Here is a 27,022-nt window from a genome sequence, read left to right as displayed (position 1 = left end):
AGCCACATCACGTTGTTGGCTCATATTTAGTTTGTGATCTACGACTGTTCCAATATCTTTCTCCCTCATTGTTTTGCTGAGCCAGGTATCCCTGATCTTGTAACTCTGCAATTGGTTTCTTTTTTCGAGGTGCAGTACTTTGCACTTATCCCTGCTGAATTTCATTCTGTTGCTTTCGCCCCAGTGCTCCATCCTATCAAGGTCGTTTTGAATTTTCTCTCTTCTAGGGTATTAGCTATTCTGCCCAATTTGGTATCATCTGCAGATTTGACAAGTAATCCCTGCACTCCCTCATGCAAGTCATTAATAAAAATATTGAAGAGCACTGGGCCCAGGACTGAGCCTTGGGGTTCCCCATTTGTTACCTCCTCCCAGTTAGAGAAGGACCCATTTACTCACATCAGTCTGTGAGTTTGCTTCTACATGGGCCCAAACACAGTCCTCAAGAATCCTGAACTTCCTAGATGCTTTCTCCTACATTTGTACAGCCTTCCATTCAACCAGACAGGATAGCCTTGGGTTCTCAATAATTCTGATGAAGTTGCTGGAGCTTCTTGTGCAGTGTCTCTTTTAGTAAACAAAGGCAATGCTGAACCAGAGAGCACAACGAGGACTTCTCCAGCCATCTGCAGGCAGCTCTTTTCTGCACACTAATGGGATCAGCAAATTGGATTTCCCATTCAGCATTCCATTTATTTATTTTAAAACATTTACACCTTGACTTCATCTCCGAGACATTCTATTTGCAGCAATTGGCAAGGGCTAGCAGCTTCCAAGTTCTTACAAGGGTGCTTTCTATAACATATAGGATATAACGGGTTGTGTCTTGCTGGCACAGAAAAATGGGTTTGCTTATTATTGTAAAATCTATTGAAAAAGAAACAGCACAGAAAATATAGATATATTGTCAGCATTAGCGTCTGACAATAATCCTGAAGAGAGCTGAGGATATTTTGGGGAGGTGGGAGAGATAATATGATCCAGACAAGAAGACAGCAGAAGGAGGCTTGTCAGTCAGAATTCCTATTGCCTATTTAAACAATAATCCCCTTTGAGAATGTTGCTTTCTCTGTATATATTTAAAATGCATAATATTCAGTGCACTCATGTGGCTTTTAATAGCCTGGATAATTTTCCATACAACTAGTTCCATAAATACATTCCATTATTGTGACTGCAATTTGTAGCAGGGGCTATTCATGAAAAGAAGCTCTGCACTGCGGGTTCAATTCACCCAGGGATAGTCTATTTAGCAAACAAGTTGTTTCTCAGCAAACAAAAGTCTGTGACTGAATTTAACTTCAGGGAGAGGTGGCGGTGAATGAGTGGTTGCATACGTCCCCTGTTGTAGCTAGTGTTTCCCTTACAGAGGGACCAGTCCCAGAAGGCCTTATTCCATTGGAGTTTTGACCATGCTCCTGTTTTGTTTAGTCCATTTCTTTACCTCAGTAGAGCCAGCAGAATAAAATAGATGGGCAAAAATCCTAGCCCATTTTTAGGCCAGCATAATGCAATTGGCATGAAAGTCATTGATGAAATGCTGCAAGTTAAAGAAGTTAATGTAGGTGTTTGCTGTTGCATGCAGAGTCTTGATATGCAACATTAAACGCCTAGGCCAGGGGTCTCCAAACTACAGCCCATGGGCCAACATCCAGCCCACCTTGCCTTTTTATCTGGCCCAGTGAGTGGGCAGGTGGGAGGGTGCATGCATACACTCTTGTGTGCAGGAGTGCATGCAGGAGTGCACGAGTATGGGAGTGCATGTGGGCGGGCAGGTGGCTAGGCAGGTGGGAGTGCAGGTGAGCGGGCCAGCATGTGCAGATGCACATATGCATGCACATCTTCCTTTGGGCCTTGAAAATCTGGAAATAGATGTAGTGGCCCTCACTCTGAAAAGTTTGGAGACCCCTGGCCTAGGCTAACGTTGTAACCTGAGGCAATTCAATCATGAAATTTATGCCAAGTTTGTTATTCTGGCATGCAGACTACTAGGTCACTGAGTTCCATCTGACAACACATGAAGAATTGTTTGGCTTTTAAAAAATCCACAAACTTCCAGGTTCTGTGGGCTTTGAATGCAATTTGGCCAACACTTTAAATGAGGAATGGACAAATGAAGACATGGACCTAGATATGAGCTTAAAATAAACTTGCCTGATGAGAGATGCCATGGAAATTTGCCATGGCAATAAGGTATAGAGACTTATAATACTAGTAATGCCTTTTGGAATCTTAAATCTTGCCAAGTGTAGGTAACTACATGCTTCTAGTTGATGCCAACCCCATCTTTTAAGGTTTGCAAAATAAGTGGAATTAGTGAATCATTTAGATCCGTTTCTGGCTGGCTTCAGGCCGGGTTACAGAACAGAGATAGCTTTGGTTGCTTTGGTGAATGACCTATGCTGAGAACTGGACAAGGGAGGTGTCCCTGTTGGTTTTGCTGAATCTCCCAGTGGCTTTCAATACCATTGACCATTATATCCTTCTGGGACAACTTTCTGGGATGAGTCTTAGATATACTGTTTACAGTGGTTCTGATCCTTCCTGGATGGCTGAACTCAGAAGGTGGTGTTCTGAAAATCTACTTTGACACTCTGGCCATTGGTCTGTGGTGTCCCTTAGGGCTCAGTCCTGTCCCCCATATTATTCAACATGTACATGAAACCACTGGGAGAGGTTGTCCGGAGTTTTGGGGTTTGGTGCCATCAGTATGTTGATGACACCCAACTCTATCTCTCCTTCCCATCTGATTCCAAGGAAGCTGTACTGTGCTTTGACCAGAGTCTGTTGCCAATGATGGACTAGATGAGGTCTAACAAACTGAAGCTTAACCCAGACAAGCCAGAGGTGCTCCTGGTCAGACACAAAGCAAATCAGTGGATAGAGATTCAACATACTGTATACTGGATGGGGTTTCTCTCCCCCTGAAAAGTCACATGCCTTTAGCTACATCACATGCCTTTTTGACAGTACAGATGTTGGCACCTGTTATAGCCTAGAGCAGTGGTGTCGAACTGTGGCCCTCCAGATGTTCTTGGCCTTCAACTCCCAGAAATCCTGGCCAGCAGAGGTGGTGGTGAAGGCTTCTGGGAGTTGAAGGCCAAGAACATCTGGAGGGCCACAGTTCGACACCACTGGCCTAGAGCTAAGGCAGGCAAAAGTGGGGCATTGGGGCTGCCTTTGAAAAGTATTTGAAAACTTCAGCTGGTTCAAAATGCTGTAGCCCAGGGGTGTCCAACCTTTTGCCTTCCCTGGGCCACATTAGAAAATGAAAATTTGGTTTAGGCCACACATAAATTTGGTTTGGGCCACATTGGGGGGGGGGAGCTCTAGCCGTCCTCTGCAGCCCTGCTCCAAGTGCACTTACCAGCAGCTACAATCTCAGACAGCAGAGCTTCTACTCCGGTGGCTTTATGTGGCTGGGAGGGGGTCCACCTATTGACAGGGACAGCGCAATGCAGTCACGCAGCCCCCTCCCCTCCCCTCCCGCTCCTTCCTTCCTTCCCTCCCTCTCTCCCCCTCTACTGTTGTGACATGCCCCGGCCACATTCCGGCCACAAGCGCCGGCAGTGTAACTTGAAACTTTGGAATTTCTTTAAAAATAAAAAATTGCACTGGGCCGCATTACGAGCCGACCTGGGCTGCATGCAGCTCACGGGCCGCAGGTTGGACAAGCCTGCTGTAGCCAGACTGCTAACTGCCACTGGCTATAGGAAGTATGGAACTCCCAACAACTATAATCTATAAAGCCCTATATGCCTTTGAGTCTGGGCTGTCTGAAGCATTGTATCACCCCTTATGAGCCTTTTTGGCTTTTAAGGTCTTCTGGGGAGGCCCTTCTCTTGGTTCCACCACTTTCTCAAGCACGTTTGGTGAGGATATGAGAGAAGGCCTTCTCAGTGGCTGCTCCCAGGCTCTGGCATACATTGTCCCAAGACGTCAGATTGGTCTTGTCCCTCTTATTCTTCCATCATCAGGCAAAGAACTTTCTCTTCAGGCAGGCCTTTAAGCAGTAAGTTGTCTCAGGAATGCTGGTTTTTAACTTATAGATTTTTAAATGATTTTGAATTCTTTCTAAACTTGACTTTTTAATCTTAATATATGTTTAATAATTTTTTTAAATATGATATTTATATTTTTCAACTTGCTGTTTTATCTGTTGTGAGCCACCTTCAGTCTCCTGTGTGGAGAAAGGCAGCATATAAATAACAGAAAAGAAAGAAAGAAAGAAAGAAAGAAAGAAAGAAAGAAAGAAAGAAAGAAAGAAAGAAAGAAAGAAAGAAAGAAAGAAAGAAAGAAAGAAAGAAAGAAAGAAAGAAAGAAAAATAAAAAACACACATATGCTTAAAGGTGCCCAATATGAAAACTGGCATATACAAAGGACAATCATAATTTTCTCAATGAACCCTAGCCTGTTTCTTGTTTGTCAAAGAGTATTAACTTCCAGAAGATACAGCTTAAACTATTTATGCACTCACACCTCCCCCTCTCCCACGTTCTTCTCACTATGAAGCCATCACGTTTGTATCAGAGCCCAATTAGCTCCATCAGACAAGACAGCATTTAGATCATTATTTTCTCCCTTGCTTTCCTTGTGCTTCCCCGCACCCTGTAACACAGCATGAGGTAGCTTCCCAGCATCCAATAGAATTGTGTATAAAAGAAAGGGAAAATTGGGCCAAAATATCTAAGTGAATATACAGGTGCCTCGCATTACGATGTTAATTTGTTCCAGCGAAATTGCTGTAAAACGAAAACGTCATAATGCGATTTTTAAAAGCCCATAGAAACGCATTAAAACCCAATTAATGCATTCCTAGGGGCTTGAAACTCACCGTCCAGCGAAGATCCTCCATAGCGCGGCCATTTTTGCTGCCTGTGCAGTGAGGAATCTGTGCCAGAAAAGAGTGGGCGGCCATTTTGTTTACCTGGCAGCCATTTTGAAACTGCTGATCAGCTGGCCGAAAATCATCGCTTTGCGATGATCGGTTCCTGAAGCAGGGAACCGATCATCACAAAGCGAAACTCCCCTATAGGGAACATCATTTTGCGATCGCTTTTGCAATCGCAAAAACATTGATGTCTAGCAAAGGTTGGAGCATGGGGGTGGAGGGAAGGGGGTTTTCCAGTTTTTGTGAGGACTTGTGCAATAAGAAGTTACATGAGTTGTGGATCTGGTGCTCCACTCCCTGCTTTCCTTCAAATGACACAAAGGATCCAATAGTGGCAGGCCAGAAAGCCAATGGAGAGATTGAGGGTGGTAGCAGGCACATGGGCTCATAATGCCCTTGCAAACAACTCACTCATAATGAGCTTTATGCAGAATCAGTCAACTCCAGCACTAGCTGAAATGAGTGGAGATAGAAGTCCTGGTTTCAAAGCCACTTGACACACAAAAATCACACCAGCTCTACCACTGCTCACCTTGAGATTTGTCTTCTTGCAAGGAGATCCCCAAGAAGCCTAACAATTCCATGTCGCTTTAACTGGTGCCTAGTGGCCTGGTAACCCTATTCTCACGCTAACTGAACAAAATGTAACATGACTTGGTGCAAAACAGCTTGCAATATTTTGGAGTTCCTTCTTCAGTTAGACATTCAAGATGTCTTAAACCAAGACTAAAAAGTAAAGCCGTTCACCCCCTAAACTAGCTAATGTATTATCTAGCCCTATCTAAGGAGTCTGCACCATCTTTCGGCAATGTCTCAGTGTCCCCGTAACTCTTCAAAGGACATTATATGTGACAGGCTCATGCATTAAACGTCTTTGTTGACCTTGTCCGTTGTTTTTATTCTTTATGTAAGAAAGGTGAGGAGAAGTCCCGGAAAGGTCCAGGACTGAAAAAGGGTCACCATTCCTGTTTTTAATGCACTAGTATCAAGAGAACGTGGCTGTAGGATTGCATTTTTAAAAAATAAATGACCTCTTAGCCTCCTGTAATGGTAAAAGTGAAGGTCACCCCATCTTTAAAAAGCAGCAGCAAAACCCTACATCATCCCTCAGCAAATAAGGCAAGTCTTTATTAGTCTTTGCATGGTTGCATGCTCGTTATGTACATTTTCCCCATCCTGTAGTTGATTAATAAGCATAATATCATCTATGATCATTGTAGGAAGTATACCGTGAAAGATAAGCACTGAAGACCTCTAATTGTTTTCCTCTGTCTCTCCCTTTCTCACTTCTTTTTTCATAAGTAATGCTTTAAAATAATGGCCCTAATCATTATTAATTCCTTTGGTGTTCACTCGAATTACATCAATCACAACTAACTCATTTGGTATTAATGTGGATGTCAGTGACACTTCTGCAGGGATTCTTTTCACAGAGACTGTGTTCATTAGCTGTATGGAATCTTCTTTTTCCCACTAGTAGAAGAACGAAAAGAGTCAAATTTGGCAACAGGAGCTGGTGGATTTCTAGAAAAGTATGGCTTTTTATGGGGATGGGTGGTAGTTGAAGATCATCCATTCATCTCCTTGTTTAAAATACAATTGCTCTTGTTATTGCTGTATTCAGAAGCCTATTCTTGGCTGCCTTGTGTGCTTACTGGAAACCTAAGGCATCTCCTTCCTACTCTGCACATACTCCTTGCTAGGCAGATCTTCTTGCCACAGCCAGAGAACCATAAACCCTGTTCAGTCATTACATAGTCTGCTCTTATGCAGCACATAACATGATGCTCTAGGGCTCCACCCTCTCTGCTTCCACTTTCTCCAATGACAAGCGACGCCCTTCACAGAGCAGCAATTTCTGTTCACATATAGCCTTTCCAAGTGAGCAAGAACACCCATTTAACAGGGTTCTTATTTGCATGTACTGCTTACACAGGAACAGGAACCTCCCCTCCTGCAGATACATCACTTTTCATGTGAAGAAAGTGATGATGGAGAGGGGATGAGCTAGATCCATGATTATGTAAAGCAGGAGCAGGAAACATAATAGGCCACACATAGGCTCTCACCACCAATTTTTGCAGGGATTTCTCTGTCTCACACACATAACTTTCATTAGGAAAAAAACAACTAATAGTGAAAACGACAATCAGACTCCTGGAAATCCCCCAGAGAGGTAATTCTCTAAAATAAAGCAGCAGACCTGGTTTCACTGAAAAAGCAAAAGCAAAAGCGTGCTGCTTATATACTGCCCCATAGTGTTTCAAGCACTCTCTGGGCGGTTTACAAGTTAATTATGCAGGCTACACATTCTCTCTCTCCCCCCCCCCAAGAGAGCTGGGTACTCATTTTACTGACCTTGGAAGGATAGAAGGCTGAGTCAACCTTGAGCCGGCTACCTAGGATTGAACCCCTGGTTGTGAGCACAGTTTTGGCTGTGGTACAGCAGTTTAACCACTGTACCACAAGGTGCTTTTGTTTTCATTCCTATTCTTAACAAATGGGAGGTAGACGTCTGGTCACTTCCAGTGGAGTGAGGTCCAATCAGTCCATTTCATACAGAAATCAGGCAGCAACCTTCAAAGAAGTCAAAACATAGTTCATAGTCCATAGCCTGGTTTACAAAGAGTTATGACACAAGTCACTGAATACAGGAAATGGTTGACAAGGTCAGGAGCTCAGGAAAGACCAGGTCCATAACACCTTAATAGTTCTAAGACTAAAGCTCATGTTGTTGAATTGCTGTCTCTCTGAAAGAAAGGGGCTACCATTGAGGAGACCTTCTGTTCCTGAGGAAGCCCAAACTTCAGTCATATCCTCCTTTGTAGTTGAGTATTTTGCTAGACAGCCGTGACACGAGTCTCTGCCTTCAGCTGACATTATTCTCACAGCCTGGAAGAGGATCCATCCTCCAGAGCTAGAAATGGGCTATTCGTATTCATATCCCTGGGGATATGAATATGAATCATGGCACCAAAGATGTCATGGAGGCCCATTCCCTGCCATCAGAACCAGCTGGTCAACTCACCATTCCCTGCGTGACACTTGGTTCCATCGTCATCATTGTTGTGTCAGTCACAGAAGGAGCCTAGCCAGCTCTTCCTTGCCTTCCCACACAGCCAAACCACTTTGGTGCAGAGGCAGGACAGGGAGTCACCCCGTTCAGCTGACGAGTGGTTGGTTGCATGGGGAGGTAGGGAAGAGCTGGTAAGGCTCCTTCTGTGATTGGCATGACAATGAATATGATGCAGTCAAGTGCCCTTCAGTGAATGATGAGTGGACCAGCCAGCTCTGGCGGGAGGGACTGAGTCTCCACAATTCATATTTGTATCCCCAGGGATACAAATGTGAATAGCCCATATCTACTCCAGACTTAAACTGTCCCCTAGCTAGGAATACAGCTGCCTACAGCCCCAAGGTTTTTGAGTCTGCAGGAGCAGTCTGCTGCTGGCCATCCTTACATCCTGGGGACTCAAACTCATCCTCACTAGTAGAAGAGTTCTGTCATTGTGCCTAATGACTGGCTAAGCAGCAAGGACGTGTTTAGTAGCTAGTAGTCACTAGTTATCTAAGACCATTATTTAAGGATCAATTTTTCTCTTCACTTGATATGTCATAACATCATTTTTGCAACAGTATTATCAGTACCGTCTTAACAACAATTACTTATCCAACCATGCCCTATATGCAAGAACTACACACATCATATTCTTACTGCTATCATGATCTCAAATCTTTTAAGATTATAATTATGTGCATCACATGTAGACTATATTATACGCACTAAATTATTTTCTTATGCGGTTCTTCCAGAATGAGCATTCTTAAAGGAATATTTAATATGAAATATTTTGTGAATGGTATATTTGACGGAAATGGTAATACATCCTATATATTCACAGGAGATATCTACAGTTTTACGATTTTCCCACCTACATTGAACTCTTTAGCTGTTTTTATGTTACATGCTGTCAAGTCAGAACCAACTTGTATCAACTCTAATAGGACTTTCAAGGTAAGTGAGATATTTAAGTAGTAGTTGTACTAGTTCCACTTTTCCAATGAGCTTCCATGGCTGAGTGGGGATTCAAACACAGGACTCTGAGTCCTAGTTCATCATTCTATCCACTATACAACACCTGGTGATGCACAGAGGATAGATTTCACCTCTTAGCTGGAATTAGGGTCCAGCTAAAGACTAATGTGAATCCTCATTTGTCTGATTCTTCATGTATGAGAATCTGCAATTATTTTTCTCACCTTCAAAACATCAGAATATTTTCTACCATTATTTATATTTGCAAGAATGATTAGAAAATTACATATTTGTTTGTTTGTTTGTTTGTTTGTTTGTTTGTTTGTTTGTTTGTTTGATTGATTGATTGATTGATTGATTGATTGATTGATTGATTGATTTATACCCCGCCCATCTGGCCTATAAGACCACTCTAGGCAGCTACATAAAAATTATGATGGCTAGTGCCTTGTTGTATGAACTTTGAAAAACTGGAAGCACTTGATACGCTGCAATACCATGTTACTTGTTGCTGCAATACCATGTTGCTTTATATCTTGATCAATCAGCCCTTCTTTGGTGGCCATTTGTATGTTTTGTTTCACAAAGTAAAAACACACTAGTTGTGCCCAGAGACATTTTTGTATACATTACAGAAACTTCAGTTTTTAAAAAGTGCTCCTTGTCTTGTTCTTGTGCTGGAGGTGAGAAATCTCATAGGGGCCATTGGCTTCTTGACAGGCTGCTTCAAGGTGTCATGAAAGCCTGTGTCATTGAGAATGAATTTTTTTTGCAATAACTCTTTGCATCCCTGCATGGAATCCTCAACACAATTCTTCTCTTTCCACAGTTTGATTGAGATATATGCGACCCTAACAAGCAACTTACAACAGCAGAAGAGGAGTAAGTCCCAAGTTTCAAAGTGCTAAGAGAAGCAGTGGGTTGAAGAAGTAGGCTAGGGAGAATTGGAACATCCATTTTAATGGATTTTAAGTTTCTGTGCAGTTAACAGAAACTGTAAACCTCAATTAGTCTGCCATCACTCATTGTAATGTATCCTTTCAACAATAAAGACAATCGTGCTGTTGTAATAGATGCGAAGCAAGGCTTCCTGCTGAGTGAGGCTGTAGCTCAGTTTTCATTCCTTGTCTGCCTTACAGTTCCATTGGCATAGAATCTTAATTGTAAATCCTGGCTGCTGTGACACAGAGGATTCTGAGCCGCCTCTCTATGGTGAGGCCACCCATTATATGGGCCTATCTCAGGACAGAAATACACGCCTGTGCTTCTGTATCATCTCTCTGACGACAGTGGAATCTCCATGGGCTTGTTAACTAGGAGTGACTGGTGATGTGTACAATTCTAGGCTGAAGTGATAAAACATGAAGAAAAGAATTCCAAGATAATTAGGCAGACTTTTAGCTTTTCCCCAGTCACCTCCCTATAGCTGACCAATATTAACAATATTGGAGATAATGTGAAACAAGAACATCTTTTTCTTCTTCTAGACTCTTTTTCAATGGTACAAAGGAAACATTTAGTTAAGTATGCTCTGCACCAGAAATGCAGGACTTCTGATCTGCTTGTCCTGCTATTAAATATCTGATATTCCGTCCAAACATGCAAGCTTACTTGAAAATTGGGCAGGAGTCATAGTCATATGATGGTGAAACTACACATTATAGGAAACACGAGACATTCATTTTGTTTGTTTGTTTGTTTGTTTGTTATGCCAGCTTGCATTTTCCGTCCTACATCTGCTGCTATGCTGTGGGCCAGTAAACAGAAAACATCATAATTTCATAACATACCTCAGGTTGCTGCTACATTTTGCAGAGGGGGATAACCTGTCTCACAAGATTGTTGTGAAGGTAAAATCATAGAATCTTAGAATAATTGAGTTAGAAGGGGTGTATAAGCCCATCGAGTCCAACCCCATGCTTGTTGCAGGAATCCAAATCAAAGCAGATCTGACAAATGGTTGTCCAATTTTCTCTTGAATGCCTCCAGTGTTGGAGCGCTTTCCACCTCCTGAAGTAATTGGTTCTATTTTCATAATGCTTTAACAGTTTAGAAATGGAAGAGAGAAGTCATTGTCACCGAGTTTTTTGCAGGAAGGGCAGAATAAAAATGCAGCGATAAGCCTGTTGCTTCAATATAGTATTCCATGTATCTGGAGAAGTGGACTGCAGTCCACAAAGGCTTATTCCAAATAAAATTTCCTAGCCTTAAAGATGCTATAAAATTCTTTCTTGCTTTTTGCTGAAACAGACTAACATGGCTACCTCCTGGGGCGGTGGGGGCAAGAAACGGCCACACCCCCCCCCCCAGGAGGCAAGAAGAAGGACCCAACATTGTGGTGCCATTTCCCTTGTTTAGTTCTCTGCTACCCCCACTAGGAGTGCACACAACTACTGACCTTCCTCCAGGCTTCTGTGTCACTCCTGTGTCATTCCTTTTAACTAGCTGTCATGTCCTCACATGTTCTTCCATAATTCCTTCCATTCCCAGAATAATCAGGAATGGCTAGCTGAAGAACCTTCCCTCACAGATTCACCACCACACTACCATTGTAGCTGTTCCTGCTGAGGATGATTTTCTTTCATCATGTCCAGTAAATCCCTCACAAAGGCAAGATGTGATAAATCTAACTTTTATTTGGGGTCGCCTGTATGAGCTCATCCTGAAAGAGCTTGAATCTACTAAATAATGCTTTTTGAATTGCCTAGATGAATGGGTCCCAACCTTGAGTCCCCAGATGCTCCTGGACTAAATCTTCCAGAAGGCTTCACTACTAGCTTTGCTGCGTACTTGTGCCCTCTACATTTCAGCACCCTTGGTCAGTGTCCTTCCTATTTACAGCTCTGGTTCTCTCTGGAAAATTATGATTGCAATGACTGTCCTAAAAGGTGTCAAAGAGTTAAAGAATGACAACTACTTTGTGAGTGTTAATTATCTTTTGCCTGTGGGAAGAATGGCTAGAGGCAGTAGACTAGTCAACTAAATCTTTAATTGCAGTAAACACATTTTCCAATAATCAGAGGAAAAGAGTGAAGAACACTGATTTTGCTGTCCATACAGTTATGCTGCTGATGGCTTGTCCCACACAAAAGGTTTAATGAGGGGAAGGAACTGCTCAAACATCTTTTCTTTGTATCCAGAAATTTGGGATGAAACCACTACAGATTCCTTCAGTTATAAAATCCACAAGTAGTTTTACATTTGGCTGTTCCGTGTTACAGATGGGACTTAAATATGCTCACGTTTGGAAGCCACTTGGGCTCAGAAACAGGGAACATTCATTTGTACATGTTCCGAAAGTAATGAAAAGGGAAAATGTTAGAATTATTTCCTTCTTAGAAGGAATAATAATTTTGCTTATTAAATTGTAAGGCATCTCACAGAGATGTGTCATCCTCTCAATATCCCCGAAGTCATACGATAAATATATTTTAATTGCTGAACAATTCTCATGCATTCACTTTATAGCCAATCCAGGAAATCTAGAATCATCCACCCTTTTGCTTACTGGCGACAGTGGCCACAATCCACCTCAAGAGTTAGCTCTGCTTGAACTCTTTAATTTCAGTGGATTTCAAAGCTTATAACTCTGCTGCATTGTGGCCGTAAAATGGTTCCACCCAAACGTTCAAATCAGCAGCTTTCTGTTTAACATTTTACTCTGATTGGGGGGCAGCCTCTGCATTTTTCCAGCCACACCCCACTGTACCTGTGATCCAAAGCTCCTCCGAAACAGAGCACTAACACCAAGTAAAATTGGGGGGAGAGGAGTGGGGGGGGGCTTAATATGTATTTATGTGCATTATCCAGACAAATGTTAGGATGTGGATGGTAAGAAGATGAGTCCCTGTTCATAATGCTCTTACTTCCCGTGGTCAGTAATTCCTTTTGCTAGTCAGCCCTCAGCCCTGCATACTTATACTCAGCAGGTGTGTGCAGGAATCCAGGGCAGCAAAGGATTAATATTTCCTTAAATTGCCTTGAGCTCCCTGAAGTTAGTTTTTGTTGTTTTTTCCCCCTTAAAAATAAAATATAAAATAAACATGAATTGAACCGAAGGCCCTGCCTAAGTGGAGCCACTGCTTACTAATTCTGCAGCATTTCTTCAGCCTGGAGGATGTGACACATTCTTTTGGGCAAGGATAACAAACTTAACATGACTGGCAGGTGTCCAGCCAAGCATCTGTGAATGCCTCTGATGAGGCAGATCAGGGATTATGGAGATTTGCGAGACTAAGTCCTGGCACTCCCCTGGCCTTCACTCTCCCTGGTGCATCCAAGTCAATTTGCTCCCGAATAGCTTGTTATAATGAAAAAGACTTCGCACGACCCACCCCTCTTCCCGCATTCAGTCTGTCCAGTGCCCTGGTAGCCACTTGCCTCTCTTCCCTCTCTTTGCATGCATTTGAATTAATCACATTCTCCCCCTCCCTGCCTCTTATTTCTCAAGGACAGCGATTAATCCACTGAGCCTTTCTGGTTGCAGTTGTAATGTATTAAACTAATGAGGGTAGAAAAAGAAAAAGAAGAAAATAATTTCCTCATTTTAAGGGCAAACAATGGAACTTAAATACCTCCCCGATTCCTTTAACATTGTTCAATAATTAGCAACAAAGGACCTCCTGTTCAAGTACAGGCAAATATTTAATACCCACCATATTATCAAGGAATTTATTCACCAGCCTTGCTCTCCTGTCTGCAAGGCACATAAGTTATTATGGCCGTCAATGTTCCATCTTCCACCACATCCTCCTCCTCCTCCTTAATCCTTCAGACACAACAGAAGCTCACAGCTCTTGGTACGTTTTCTCTTCATCTGTTCTTCTGAGAAATGCATTCCTTACTCATTTTCTTGGTCTGCCTTAAGAACAGTAATTGAACAGTTTCCAATTAATTGTATCCTTCGGTCTCCATAGTCTTAGAAAAAGAAAAGTTCCCAAAGAGATCAATGAACAACACTCATACGCAACAATTCTTAATGACACTTTTCACATAACCAGTCCCTCCAGTCTTTAATCATCCAGTCAATCTCTTTGGTGGGAAATTAAGAACAGCCATCCAAACATCTTTACCCCTTTCAGTCTCATGATGCTGGGTCCCATGATGTATGGGAATGTTCTTGAATCTGGCAAGTGAGGAGCCATCATCAAAACAGATGGCTGTTCACTAAGGAAAAATTATATTTTAATTTAGTATTATGGTCCTACTCCTATCCAAACATTTGTCTGGGAAATGGCAAATCCAGATTGTTGATGACTTTATTTTTTTTTAACACACACACACACACACACACACACACACACACACACACACACACACACACACACACACACACACATACTTCCGACTAAACACAATCCACCTGGAGGAGGAACTGGCAAGCCACTCCAATATCTTTGCCAAGAAAGCCCCATGATCAGAAACAAAAAGCTAAAAGATACAACGCTGGAAGATGGGCACCTAAGGTCAGAAGGCATCCAACATACTACTGAGGAAGAGTGCAGAACAAGTACAAGTAGCTCCAGAGCTAATGAAGTGGTTGGGCCAAAGCTGAAAGGACGCTCAGCTGTGGACGTGCCTGGAAGTGAAAGGAAAGTCCAATGCTGCAAAGAAAAATACTGCACAGGAATCTGGAATGTAAGATCTATGAACCTTGGTAAGCTGGATGTGGTCAAACAGGAGATGGGAAGAATAAACATTGACATCCTGGGGTCAGTGAACTAAAATGGACAGGAATGGGCGAATTCAATTCAGATGATTATCATATCTACTATTGTGGGCAAGAATCCCACAGAAGGAATGGACTAGCCCTCATAGTCAACAAAAGAGTGGGAAAAGCTGTAATGGGATATAATCTCAAAAATGATAGAATGCTGTCAATATGAATCCAAGGCAGACCTTACAACATCACAATAATACAAGTTTAGGCACGAACTACCAATGCTGAGGAGACTGAAATTGACCATTTTTATGAAGATTTACAACATCTTCTAGAACTGACACCATTCTAGGGGATTGGAATGCTAAGGTAAGGAGTCAAGAGATAAAAGGGACAACAGGGAAGTTTAGGGAGTCAAGAGATAAAAGGGACAACAGGGAAGTTTGGCCTTGGAGTTCAAAATGAAGCAGGGCAAAGACTAATAGAGTTTTGCCAAGAGAACAAGCTGGTCATCACAAACACTCTCTTCCAGCAACACAAGAGGTGACTCTACACATGGAAATCACCAGATGGGCAATACCGAAATCAGATTGATTATATTCTCTGCAACCAAAGATGGAGAAGCTCAATACAGTCAGCAAAAACAAGACCTGGAGCTGATTGTGGCTCTGATCATCAGCGTCTCATAGCAAAATTCAAGCTTAAACTGAAGAAAGTAGGAAAAACCACTGGGCTAGTCAGATATAATCTAAACCACATTCCTTATGAATACACAGTGGAAGTGAAGAACAGATTTAAGGAACTAGATTTGGTGGACAGAGTGCCTGAAGAACTTTGGATAGAAGCTCGTAACATTGTACAGGAGGCAGCAACAAAAACCATCCCAAAGAAAAAGAAATGCAAGAAAGAAAAGTGGCTGTCCAATGAGGCCTTAGAAATAGCAGAGAGGAGAAGGGAAACAAAATGCAAGGGAGATAGGGAAAGTTACAGAAAATTGAATGCAGACTTCCAAAGAATAGCAAAGAGAGACAAGAGGGCCTTCTTAAATGAACAATGTAAAGAAATAGAGGAAAATAATAGAAAAGGAAAAAGCAGAGATCTGCTCAGGAAAATTGGAGATGTTAGAGGAACATTTTGTGCAAAGATGAACATGATAAAGGACAAAAATGGGAGGGACCTAACAGAAGCAGAAGACATCAAGAAGAGGTGGCAAGAATACACAGAGGAATTATACCAGAAAGATTTGGATATCCCGGACAACCCAGACAATGTGGTTGCTGACCTTGAGCCAGACATCCTGGAGAGTGAAGTCAAGTGGGCCTTAGAAAGCTTGGCTAACAACAAGGCCAGTGGAGGTGATGGCATTCCAGTTGAACTATTTAAAATCTTAAAAGATGATGCTGTTAAGGTGCTACATTCAATATGCCAGCAAGTTTGGAAAACTCAATAGTGGCCAGAGGACTGGAAAAGATCAGTCTACATCCCAATCCCTAAGAAGGGCAGTGCCAAAGAATGCTCCAACTACCGTACAATTGCACTCATTTCATACGCTAGCAAGGTTATGCTCAAAATCCTACAAGGTAGGCTTCAGCAGTATGCGGATCGTGAACTCCAAGAAGTACAAGCTGGATTCCAAAGAGGCAGAGGAACTAGAGACCAAATTGCTAACATGCACTGGATTATAGAGAAAGCCAGAGAGTTCCAGAAAAACATCTACTTCTACTTATGCAAAAGCCTTTAGCTGTGTGGACCACAGCAAACCATGGCAAGTCCTTAAAGAAATGGGAGTGCCTGACCACATTATCTATCTCCGGATAAACCTATACGTGGGACAGGAAGCAACAGTTCGAACTGGATATGGAACAACTGATTGGTTCAAAATTGGGAAAGGAGTACGGCAAGGCTGTATATTGTCCCCCTGCTTATTCAACTTAGATGCAGAATGCACCATGGGAAAGGCTGGACTGGAGGAATCCCAAGATGGAATTAAGATTGCCGGAAGAAATATCAACAACCTCTGATATGCAGATGATACCACTCTGATGGCAGAAAGTGAGGAGGAACTTAACCTTGTAATGAGGGTGAAAGAGGAGAGTGCAAAAAACGGTCTGAAGCTGAACATGAAAAAAACTAAGATCATGGCCACTGGTCCCATCACCTCCTGGGAAATAGAAGAAGATACAGAGGCAGTGACAGATTTTACTTTCTTGGGCTCCATGATCACTGCATATGGAGACAGCAGCCACGAAATTAAAAGACGCCTGCCTCTTGGGAGGAAAGCAATGAAAAACCTTGACAGCATCCTAAAAAGCAGAGACATCACCTTGCCAACAAAAGTCCACATAATCAAAGCTATGGTTTTCCTTGTAGTGATGTATGGAAGTGAGAGCTGGACCATAAAGAAAGCTGACCGCCGAAGAATTAATGCTTTTGAATTTTGGTCCTGGAGGAGGCTCCTGAGAGTCCCCTGAACTGCAAGGAGAACAAACCTTTCAGTTCTAAGGGAAATCAACCCTGAGTGCTCACTGGAAGGACAGATCCTGAAGCTGAGGCTCCAATACTTTGGCCATCTCATGAGAAGAGAAGACTCCTTGGAAAAGACCTTGATGTTAGGAAAGTGTGAAGGCAAGAGGAGAAGGGGACGACCGAGGATGAGATGGTTGGACAGTGTCATCGAAGCTACCAGAATGAATTTGACACAACTCTGGGAGGCAGTGGAAGATAGGAGGGCCTGGCATGCTCTGGTCCATGGGGTCACGAAGAGTCAGAAATGACTAAACGACTAAATGACGACGCATACTTTTCTTTTGAAACACACACACACACACAGATACATAGAGGTCCATGAGCCAGATCAACTGGCTAGGTTCCCAAGTCAAGGACAAACATATGACACTCCCCTTTTTCCTAGGGAAATTTTTCTGCCCTTATCTCTGATCATTGAAGAAACATGGAGAAAAAAGGCTATTGAAAATCCAGGAAGGTTATGCATTGACATGAGCTCTGTTTTGCATTATGGCAAAGTTTAGCATAGAATAGGAGCTTTGGCTTGCAGACCAGGAAGATTTGCATGCTAGGACGTTTTTGTATAGAATTGGTTTGCAGCCCAGAAAGGTTTTGTATGGGGAAAGAGTAAGGCTTAGCCTTACTTAAAAGCTGTTATGAATGAATAAATCAGTAACATTCGTATCTATCCCTGCCAGTGTTGCTTTGACCCTGCCCTATACCTATAACCCCACCTACCATTGGAATGAAGGCTTTGTGGTTCTTCCAAATTTGAGATTCAGCCACCTTGAGTTCCTTACATAGACAGAAAAGTGGCATATAAATAAATAAATAAATCTGCCCCAGCCCCAAAAGGATTTCCAGCCTCTGCTGTATGTAAACAATTAAAAATAGCAATAATCAAGGAACAGATGCATAGATTCCGGCATTAAGAATGATTTGCCTGGCCATTTAGTGCACCCTGTCCTGTGTTTATTTAACTTATCATCTTGGTACCCTACTCTTCCTATGAGAAATGTATGATGATATATGTGGCGGCTATCCAGTTCAAGTTAATAAGATACTGTTTGTGTAAAGTACCCTGTCTCCCTGTGAGAAGAAAGATCTGGTTGCAACGGAGTAATTTTTGCCATACTGCTTAAAGAACTTTCTGGAAAAGCAAACCATACTCAGTCTGAGTTCAGAACATTGGATTGGTTCCTGAGTTGTGTAGAGCAGTGCTCTACAAACTAGATGACCTCCTGGAGTGAGGTGGGTGGGTAGGAAGGCCTGTTTATGAATTTCACTCCCCTCTTTCCTGGAAATACTGAAAGATTAAATATCCTCCAGCACTCCCAGAGAGAGAAATAGGTCAGTGCCTTCAGCTAGCAGAAGGAACCCTTCCATTCATTGGGGGGAGGGTCTATCTTTGCATGCTGTACCAGAGCATCTCTATCTTCAAATGGCTGAAGGGCTCTCATATGGAGAATGGAGCAAGTTGTTTACTGGTAGGGTAGGGTTGCATCAGTCAAGGATCTTCGTCATTTGGTCGTTTAGTTGTGTCCAACTCTTCGTGACCCCATGGACCAGAGCACGCCAGGCCCTCCTATCCTCCACTGCCTCCTGGAGTTGTGTCAAATTCATGTTGGCAGCTTCTATGACACTGTCCAACCATCTCATCCTCGGTTGTCTCCTTCTCCTCTTGCCCTCATACTTTCCCAACATCAGGGGCTTTTCCAGGGAGTCTTCTCATGAGATGGCCAAAGTATTGGAGCCTCAGCTTCAGGATCTGTCCTTCCAGTGAGCACTCAGGGTTGATTTCCTTTAGAATTGATAGGTTTGTTCTCCTTGCAGTCCAGGGGACTCTCAAGAGCCTCCTCCAGCACCACAATTCAAAAGCATCAATTTTGATGGTTTGCTTTTCCTTGATAGGCCAGATGAAATCAGTGCCTTTGGGGACATTACAGACTCACCTCAACTGGTCCAGACAAGGCTGACAAATTACTTTGCTTTATCCCTAGCAATGTCTGGTGCCTTCATAGGCAGGTCTGCCTCACACATTGGTCACTGTGGGTCCTGCTAGTCATACATTCACCAGTATACAGAACACATTTACTTCCATGACTGCCCTTGCTATGATATGGTGGAAGAGAAGCCTACCAAGAACATGCATTTAGTTTAAAAGATATAACTTTTAGTTTGTTTACTTTTTCTCCTGCTTTGTGTGGAAAGGAATACCTTCATAGAAAGGAATACGTCTCTTGACATAGCGACTTCACTTTGTGAAATAAACATGGTTTAAAACACACACACACAAATATCCCTTTCTCAGAACCAGGACTGAACTAAAAAAAAGTATTACTATGTTAATATCAGTGATGATGTTTGATTAGCAGAAAATTGCCTAGTTATAGAACACCAACATGTATTAATGGGATTTTAATTTTTATGCATTATTTAATTAATTTCTACCCCATTTTAATTCCTCACAGGACCCAAGACAGCTCACAACATTAAGTTTATAAATAGGCATAATTTAAAATCGCAATAAATTTCTATATTAAAACACTGTTAAACAAGATACAGTACTAGATCTAGTACTAGAAGCACACAAAAGTAACTCAATTCTGACAGTTTTTTTTCAAAGCCGACACAAAAGAAATGAGATACCCACCTATCATCTGTTTCAAAAGTAGAAATCTAAGATCCATCTAAACTCCTTCCATTTTTAAATGCTAACCTCACAAGTGACTCTGGATGTACAAGAATCCGTGAGGCTAGTCAGGCATCCATGCCTGATGCAAGTTTTCCCTGAAAAGCTGCTTGCTCTCAAGGTCTGTGTGATTTTCCTGGCACACCGCCCTCCCGCCAATACAAAGAAAAGAAAAATACCTCTTAGTAGAATGCCTCCTAGGACTTTTAATGTCCATGCACAGCTCTGAGGTGCCTGAGGTTTTAAGACCTTATCTGAAAGACCCACACATGGGGGAACTGAATGGAGCTCAATTTATCTTTCGGACCTTAGCATAAAGAAAGATCAAGCCAATCCTGCTGGGATGTGAACCTTGCTTTGAAAGCAGCCTAAAGCATTTGAAATGGAATGTTTAAATCATTAAGCCAGCCGGATGCCTTCCCAAGGACAATTTTGTTGCTATCTTCATTTGCCCATCATTCCAAGCTCCTTCCATGTATAAATGAGTTTGTGCTTTCTTGAGAATTGCTACATTATCTCAGGAGGTACATGAAGTGGTGCCCTAGCTGGGCAATCGTTCTGGCTTTTCTTATTAACTGTGATAATGATGGTGAAAGAATTAACACACACAAGCACCCCACAGCTGTATCAGTGGTTTCGTTCTGCCTGTTCTCAATATCTGAGTTGCTCAAGTGTCAAAAGAAGTTTTTCATTTCCTTCTTCCCACCCACCAGGAATTAAAAAGTAAACTAGGAGCAAAAATCTCTGTTTTTCCAATCCATTTCACATTTGAATTGCCTTTTAAAAATTATTTGATTCTGCACAAAGAAACGTTACACCCTATAGCAATTTTAAACAAACAAAGAAGGAAGCAAGCAAACACTTGAGAAGATCTGGATGAGTTGTTCTGCAGTTATCTTAAATGATCAGTGAAGTGTCCAACACTAGTGGTGCCTGTTTTGCTGCAACTAGGTAGTCAAACTAGCAAAGGGCTTTTATAACTGTTGGATATATTGCAACCTACATAGGATGCCTTTGTGAGGTTTCGGCTGGGAGGGACCTTTCTGATTGGAGTTGAATATCAGTCAACTCAGTAGCAACCAATAGGTTCCTCTCTACCTCAGTTTCCTTTCCCCAGTCAGGTTTCTATCAGTGATAGCAATGGAGTCTGTCAAAAGTAGATAGAGTTATATGTTCTGTCAGCTATGTAATCAGTCAGTTAATCAGCAATGAAGCTAGTTGACCAGTTAAGCTTAGTGACATAAAAAGTTAACATTTTTATGCAATATGATTTTTGTTCTTATCTATGAAGAACTGTAAGTAAATGGAAACATTTTATTCTTTCTCGTCACTAGAGTTTGTCAAGAAGAAGCTTGGGATGCATTCTTATGTCCCTCACAGAGTATAGAAGTCATCCTCAATAGCCCATGTTTATCTGAAGCCCCAATAACCACCACATACTGGCTCAAGGTGATTGCATGAACTGGAGTGCTCAGGAATCAGCTTCAACATAGTCTTGTGAAAACTGGTTTTTGAGTGCTTGCAAAGGATGCCCCAAAATGGTCAGTCTATAAACCTCTCACCATCCAGGAGCATCACCAGATATAAGCATATTTTGACAGAAAACCATATCTGCCAGATGCTGAGAGATTATGGGAATTCTCCTGATTGATCCATTGTGTTCAACTGTGATGGAAAGTTAGCGAACAGATTAAAAAGCCGAATTGTCACTTTACTGCCTAAAACCATGGGTTTGTAAATTATAATGGGTAATGACTGCAAGCATGTGTACAGCCATCAGAGCACGTGGAATATTTATATATTGATGGATGCAAAATCTTCTACCAGGTCTGTAATCCTGTGGTGTGCTGTGAACAATTTCTTCAGTACAAGGCATCATGCTGGCCAAAAGCCAGAGGTGATCAATGATTTCTCTTTCCAGTGAACAATCAGCAATCAACAACATAATGAGTAGCTACATCTCTTTCCTAAGCAAGATTACCAGGTTGACTTTCCCTTTGTTTATTGGCCCTTTCCACAGTTTTAATAAGATGGCCTGTTTCCCACAATTGTGTGATTATTATCACTACATGTCAGAATGCTTGCTTCCAACACGGATTGCCCATCCTACCCACACATCACAGGCTGGGTGGCTGAGGGTGTGAGCCCTGAGGGAGGCCTGGAGGGAGAAAACAAGGAGCCGAGCCTTCTTGATGGTTGCTCTTCAGCTTTGGAATGAATTACTCCCCCAAATCTGATTGGCACACTCTCTTGGGGACCTTCAAGAAAACTCAAAAAGTATTTTTTTTTTTTTAACAACAGCCTTGTGGTTTCTCTTTGTCTCATTTTGATATATTTTCTTGTCAAGGCAGAAAGAATATTAATGAGTGTATATTAAGACAACTGAAAGAAATAAGAGGGTGAAGGATGAACATAGAGAAAACTACAGAAGGTGGAGACAGATCTCTCAATGAGGAGAAAAATCCTGCTGACTAGAGATGGTTCATCCTCAAATGGAGGCAGCTAAATTAATGAATCTATGTGTGCACATTCTCTGTACTCAACTTCTTCTGCCAATAGATTTCAGTTATGTGAATGAAGAATGCTTTAATTGGTTAGGTTAAAGAGGACTCACAGAGAGCTCTGATTCGCAGATTAAAACTGAGTGAAAATTCCTTAAGAGACATTCCCCTGGGAAAATTTTGGATATTTTTCTTTGATTTGTTTTTCCAGCCCAAAGTAGACACAGTTCCAGTTTAAAGCTACCCCTGATACCTTTATGAGCGGTCCAGAAAACAAAGGCTATTTCACATCTGCTGTTGGCAAAGATCAAGTGCTTATGGCTCAGGATAGTGAATAGTTACAGTAGAGCTAGTTTCACTTTCTGAAATCCAATATGGACCACTTCCTCACATTAATTAGTGCATAGATTACCATTTTCAATCTCCGTCTATGGACAGTAAGAAAGTCTTATAAGAACTAATATGCAGAATACCCCGGAGTTAGAGAATTGATTCCAGTAGATCTGGCTATTAAGCACTAGAAATACATTTAAAAACATGAATTTGTGGACATTTTATCCCTGTCTTTAATGCTTTTCCCAGCATGCTTGTGATATGACTTTTTTCCAAGATGACTGAGTAATTTGGTGGAAACTAATTTGCATATAGTAGTGATAGTTCCATTGTCTAAAATCCAATATGTGTTCCTTCCTGGCATTAATTAGTGCATAATTTCCATTTTTAGTCTCCCTCTATAGAGAGCTAGAAAATCATAGAAGCACCATCATACTTATATGACTTTCTAGTTGTCCACAGATTTATCAATGAGGGAAAAAGATTCAGATGATTGGAAATGGTTCCTCGGCAAATGGAAGTAGTTCAGTGAATGTAAGCTGCATGCATTCACAATCCTCAACTCCTTCTGCTAACAGATAGGTAGCAGATACCATTTGCTATCATACTTTGGTCACATCACGAGAGGACAAAGCTCACTGGAAAATATAATAATGCTGGATTTAAAAAAATTGAAGGCATCAGGAAAACACCAGATATGAAGTTGATTGACACAGCAAAGGAAGCCACACACCCTTGCATTTGTAAGATCTGAACAGGACCGTTAATGGCAGGAACCATCGGAGGTTGCTAAGTTATTTGGATGACATAAGTCTGAAGAGACTTGAATGATAGACAACACAGAACAATAACAATGTCTGTGATCCAAAATACACTTGGAAACCCTCACGTGGGTACAATGATTTTTGCTACTAAAAAGTCAAAACAGAGAAGAAAAATGGTCCACCATTTCTAACCGTTGCAAAGGTATGACCTAACAGTCATATGAGCTAGGTGAAAACACCAACCAACCAGCACCATAATCAGCTAGATATTGGTCAAATCCCATTTTAATCAACTGCTGTTTTACTTATGGCCAACTAAAACTGAGTTCTAATCTATCTATCTATCTATCTATCTATCTATCTATCTATCTATCTATCTATCTATCTATCTATCTATCTATCTATCTATCTATCTATCTATCTATCTATCTATCTATCTATCTATCTATCTATTTGTATTCACGAAGGCTTTCGCAGCCTGGATCTAATGGTTGTTGTGGGTTCAGAACAACCTTCAGAACACGGCCAAAGAGCCCGAAAAAACCACAACAACTATTTATTTATTTATTTATTTATTTATTTATTTATTTATTTATTTATTTATTTACTTACTTACTTACTTACTTACTTACTTACTTACTTACTTATTTATTTATTTATTTATTTATTTATTTATTTATTTATTTATTTATTTATTATACTTATACCCCTCCCATCTAGTCATAGACTACTCTGGGCGCCTGACAGCAAGTAAATAAAACAATTCAAAAGTAACAATGATTTACAACAATAATTCAAGATGGAAAAGAGAGAGAAAAAATAAATCAAGTAGTGCCTGGAGGGAAACCCTGCCTAAACAGTCAGGTTTTCAATTGACTTTAAAAAATACCCAGCAAGGGGATGAGGGGATGTTTCTGCCTATAGATCATCACAAATCATGGGAAGAATCCATACGGCATCTTGAATGTGTGGTGCAAACCCTGGCAAAGACATACACCAAAGTCCTAGCAGCTGGCTGAATATCTCAGTGAGCTAGCTAGAACACCTCAATGTAGTGCTAGAGGTTGGGAGTGCCTCTCATGAGAAGAACCAGCCTATGTGCCCTTGGGCAAGCTGGCAATCCCACTGATGAACTGTTCCTGAGTACCTTATATCTTGAAAACCCTGAGAAGGTTCACCATAACTCGGAACTGACTTGGTGGCAGCAGTAATGATGATGGTAAATCATCATCATCATCATTAAAGTATTTATGGCAGTTTCTTTGAATGGGAATTTCTACATTCCATGGAATCCTAATCCAACACTATATTCTTCATGCAAGTCTGGCAAACTTTGGATCATTTTTGGATGGAAATTCCCAGAAATCCTCCTGATCCAGAATCTGGATAAACAGCACACATGCAAGATTTTTTTTTTGAGCATGCCAGTTGCATGAGGATTATATTCAGAATGAGGCGGGAGACGGGCTCCTGCCTTGCTCATTTCTGAGCCCAGTCTTCCATGCTTGGAGCTGTCATGCCAACACTTTTCACCAGTAATTTCTGTTTTTTTTTAAAAGAACACTTCAGTGTGTTCATGTTAATTTGTTTAACATTCCCTTACAGCCACTCTGAAGCATTAATTAAATGCCTTTTAAAAGTTCAGTGACATAAAATGTATTTGAGTGGGAAATGAAATGATCTGACCTTAACCTCCACAGACAAGGGAAAACAGGCTTAGCTTCATCTGGAAAATCTGGTATTGCCCTTTGGACTTCAGATGCGGCTTCATGGTGATACTTGAGCACGAGCAGAGTGAACGTGGAGCCTTGAAACTCTAGTGGCTTTCACGCCTGCTACCACATCCTCAGTAACCCAGATAATTGAGTAATAAGACCCGACACCACATTTCCCAGGTAGGGGCAGACCCCTTCACATTTAAGTTAGGTTTGAACATATTTAATCCCTACCCCTGGCCATTCAAAGGCTACCCCTTCCAAAGCAACAATAATAAAGGTAAATCCTGGTTTTGAAGAAAGGAGAGAGTGACTAGCAGTGAGAAAAGTATGTTCAATGGGGGGGGGGCTCTCTTCCACAGAAATTCTGCTCATGAATACAGATGGGCACAAACCAGAAAACCAGTGGTTCATGATGATATATGGTTCATGGATACCCATGAACCATGAAAAAGAACATAACCCACCCCCTGAAAAATGAACTGGTTCATTTTTCAGATTTGTTCCCAGGGGGGCTGCCTGCCCACCCACCCTATTCCCACTGCCTCTGTTGCCTCCTTACCTGGTTCTGCCGCCATCGCTACCGGGCTGGCTTCCCTTCCAGGGAAGGGCCTCCTGCAGCAGCTGGCTCCGGGAAGGGCAGCCAGCCTACCGCCTCTGTGCATGTGCCTGCCTATTAGTTGGGCAGCAGGGGCATGTGCAGAGGCAGCAGTGGCTCTGGGAAGAGGAAGTGGCAGGGAAGAAAAGCAAGGTTCATCTATAACAGGGGTACCCCACCTTGGGTCCCCAGAGGTTCTTGAACAAAAACTCCCAGAAGCCTTCCCCGCTAGCTTGCTCACCAAGATTTTTGGGAGTTGTAGTCCAAGAACACAAGGCTGGGAAGCACTGATCTGTTAGGAGTTAATTTCATTTGTGAGTTTTAAGATTGTTTGCAAATGATGTATAAATATTACAGATGCTACATTACAGAATGCAAGAAGCTGGTTTTGTAAAGTCTTTGTAAAGATATCACTGGTGGAATGGATCCTCTGCTCCACATGGGAGGACAGACTTCCATGGTTGATTTGGGGGTCAGTGAAGGCTGCAAACGAGAGAAGAGAGGAAAGCCAACTGTTGCAACCTGACTACTGCACAGTATCAGAGAGGAAAACTGTCATTCCTAGTGAGGAGAACCTATGCATATGCCAATATATGGTTGACTGCATGTGAATTTTAGTCTCCATGGCATCCTAGCAAATTTGCTTCTACTAGATTATAAAAGGATTTCAGATGTTCCATTTGATTATGAATGGGCAATATAGTTATGGGAAGGTCAAGGGGTGCAGCTATCTTTTGAGATTTTGTTTAATTAAAAAACCCCACTAATGGTTGCTGTCAGATATTACTGCTGTTGAATAGCTGCCATCAGTGTTTAATGGGTCTTTTAATTTTCTTGCTCTCTAAGTGATGTGGGGAAATGAAGTGTTCACATCACGGAAAATGTTGTGTTCGGATTTGCACGGGCAAAATTAAGACATCCATATTGATTCTGATAGCATGAACTTTAAAGTAGAGCTTCACAGCGATATTCGTGAAGTATAATTCACTGATCTAGCCTGGAATATGTTGCACATATTATTCCATTCAAGGCATTTACAGGCAACTGAATGACCTCTAGAATCAGAAAAGCACTGAGTTATTGACCACACAGTCTTACACATATCTGTAAGCCTTACTTAGTGCAATACAAATTACTGCCAGGTATGGGACTGCAGTAGCACACTTTCACCTACTTACCTGGTATCCAGCCATGTTGAACTCCATGATAATTTATTCTGAGTAGGCATTAGGGTTGGGGAAATCTGCCCGTTTTGCTTTCTCCACATATGGATTTTTTACAGACCTTATGTTCTTTGCATCCCAAATAAAAGAGTTCAAAACAAATC

At 41.7% G+C, this 27,022-nt stretch overlaps 1 long non-coding RNA gene across 1 annotated transcript; it reads right to left on the bottom strand.

Annotated features, from left to right (window-relative positions):
* Positions 1 to 13,553: 13,553 nt before the first annotated feature.
* LOC140704354 (uncharacterized) lies at positions 13,554 to 25,343 on the bottom strand. The gene is made up of 2 exons (XR_012083510.2): positions 19,964 to 25,343; positions 13,554 to 13,789 (listed from the first exon to the last, which is right to left on the bottom strand). It is a non-coding gene; the product is annotated as an uncharacterized LOC140704354 (long non-coding RNA).
* Between the last annotated feature and the right edge of the window lie 1,679 nt (positions 25,344 to 27,022).

The sequence above is a fragment of the Pogona vitticeps genome, chromosome 2 (assembly GCF_051106095.1).
Source record: "Pogona vitticeps strain Pit_001003342236 chromosome 2, PviZW2.1, whole genome shotgun sequence".
Taxonomy (NCBI): domain Eukaryota; kingdom Metazoa; phylum Chordata; class Lepidosauria; order Squamata; family Agamidae; genus Pogona; species Pogona vitticeps.
Note: the sequence above shows the minus strand (reverse complement) of the source record. Positions and strands in the feature narration are given on the sequence as shown.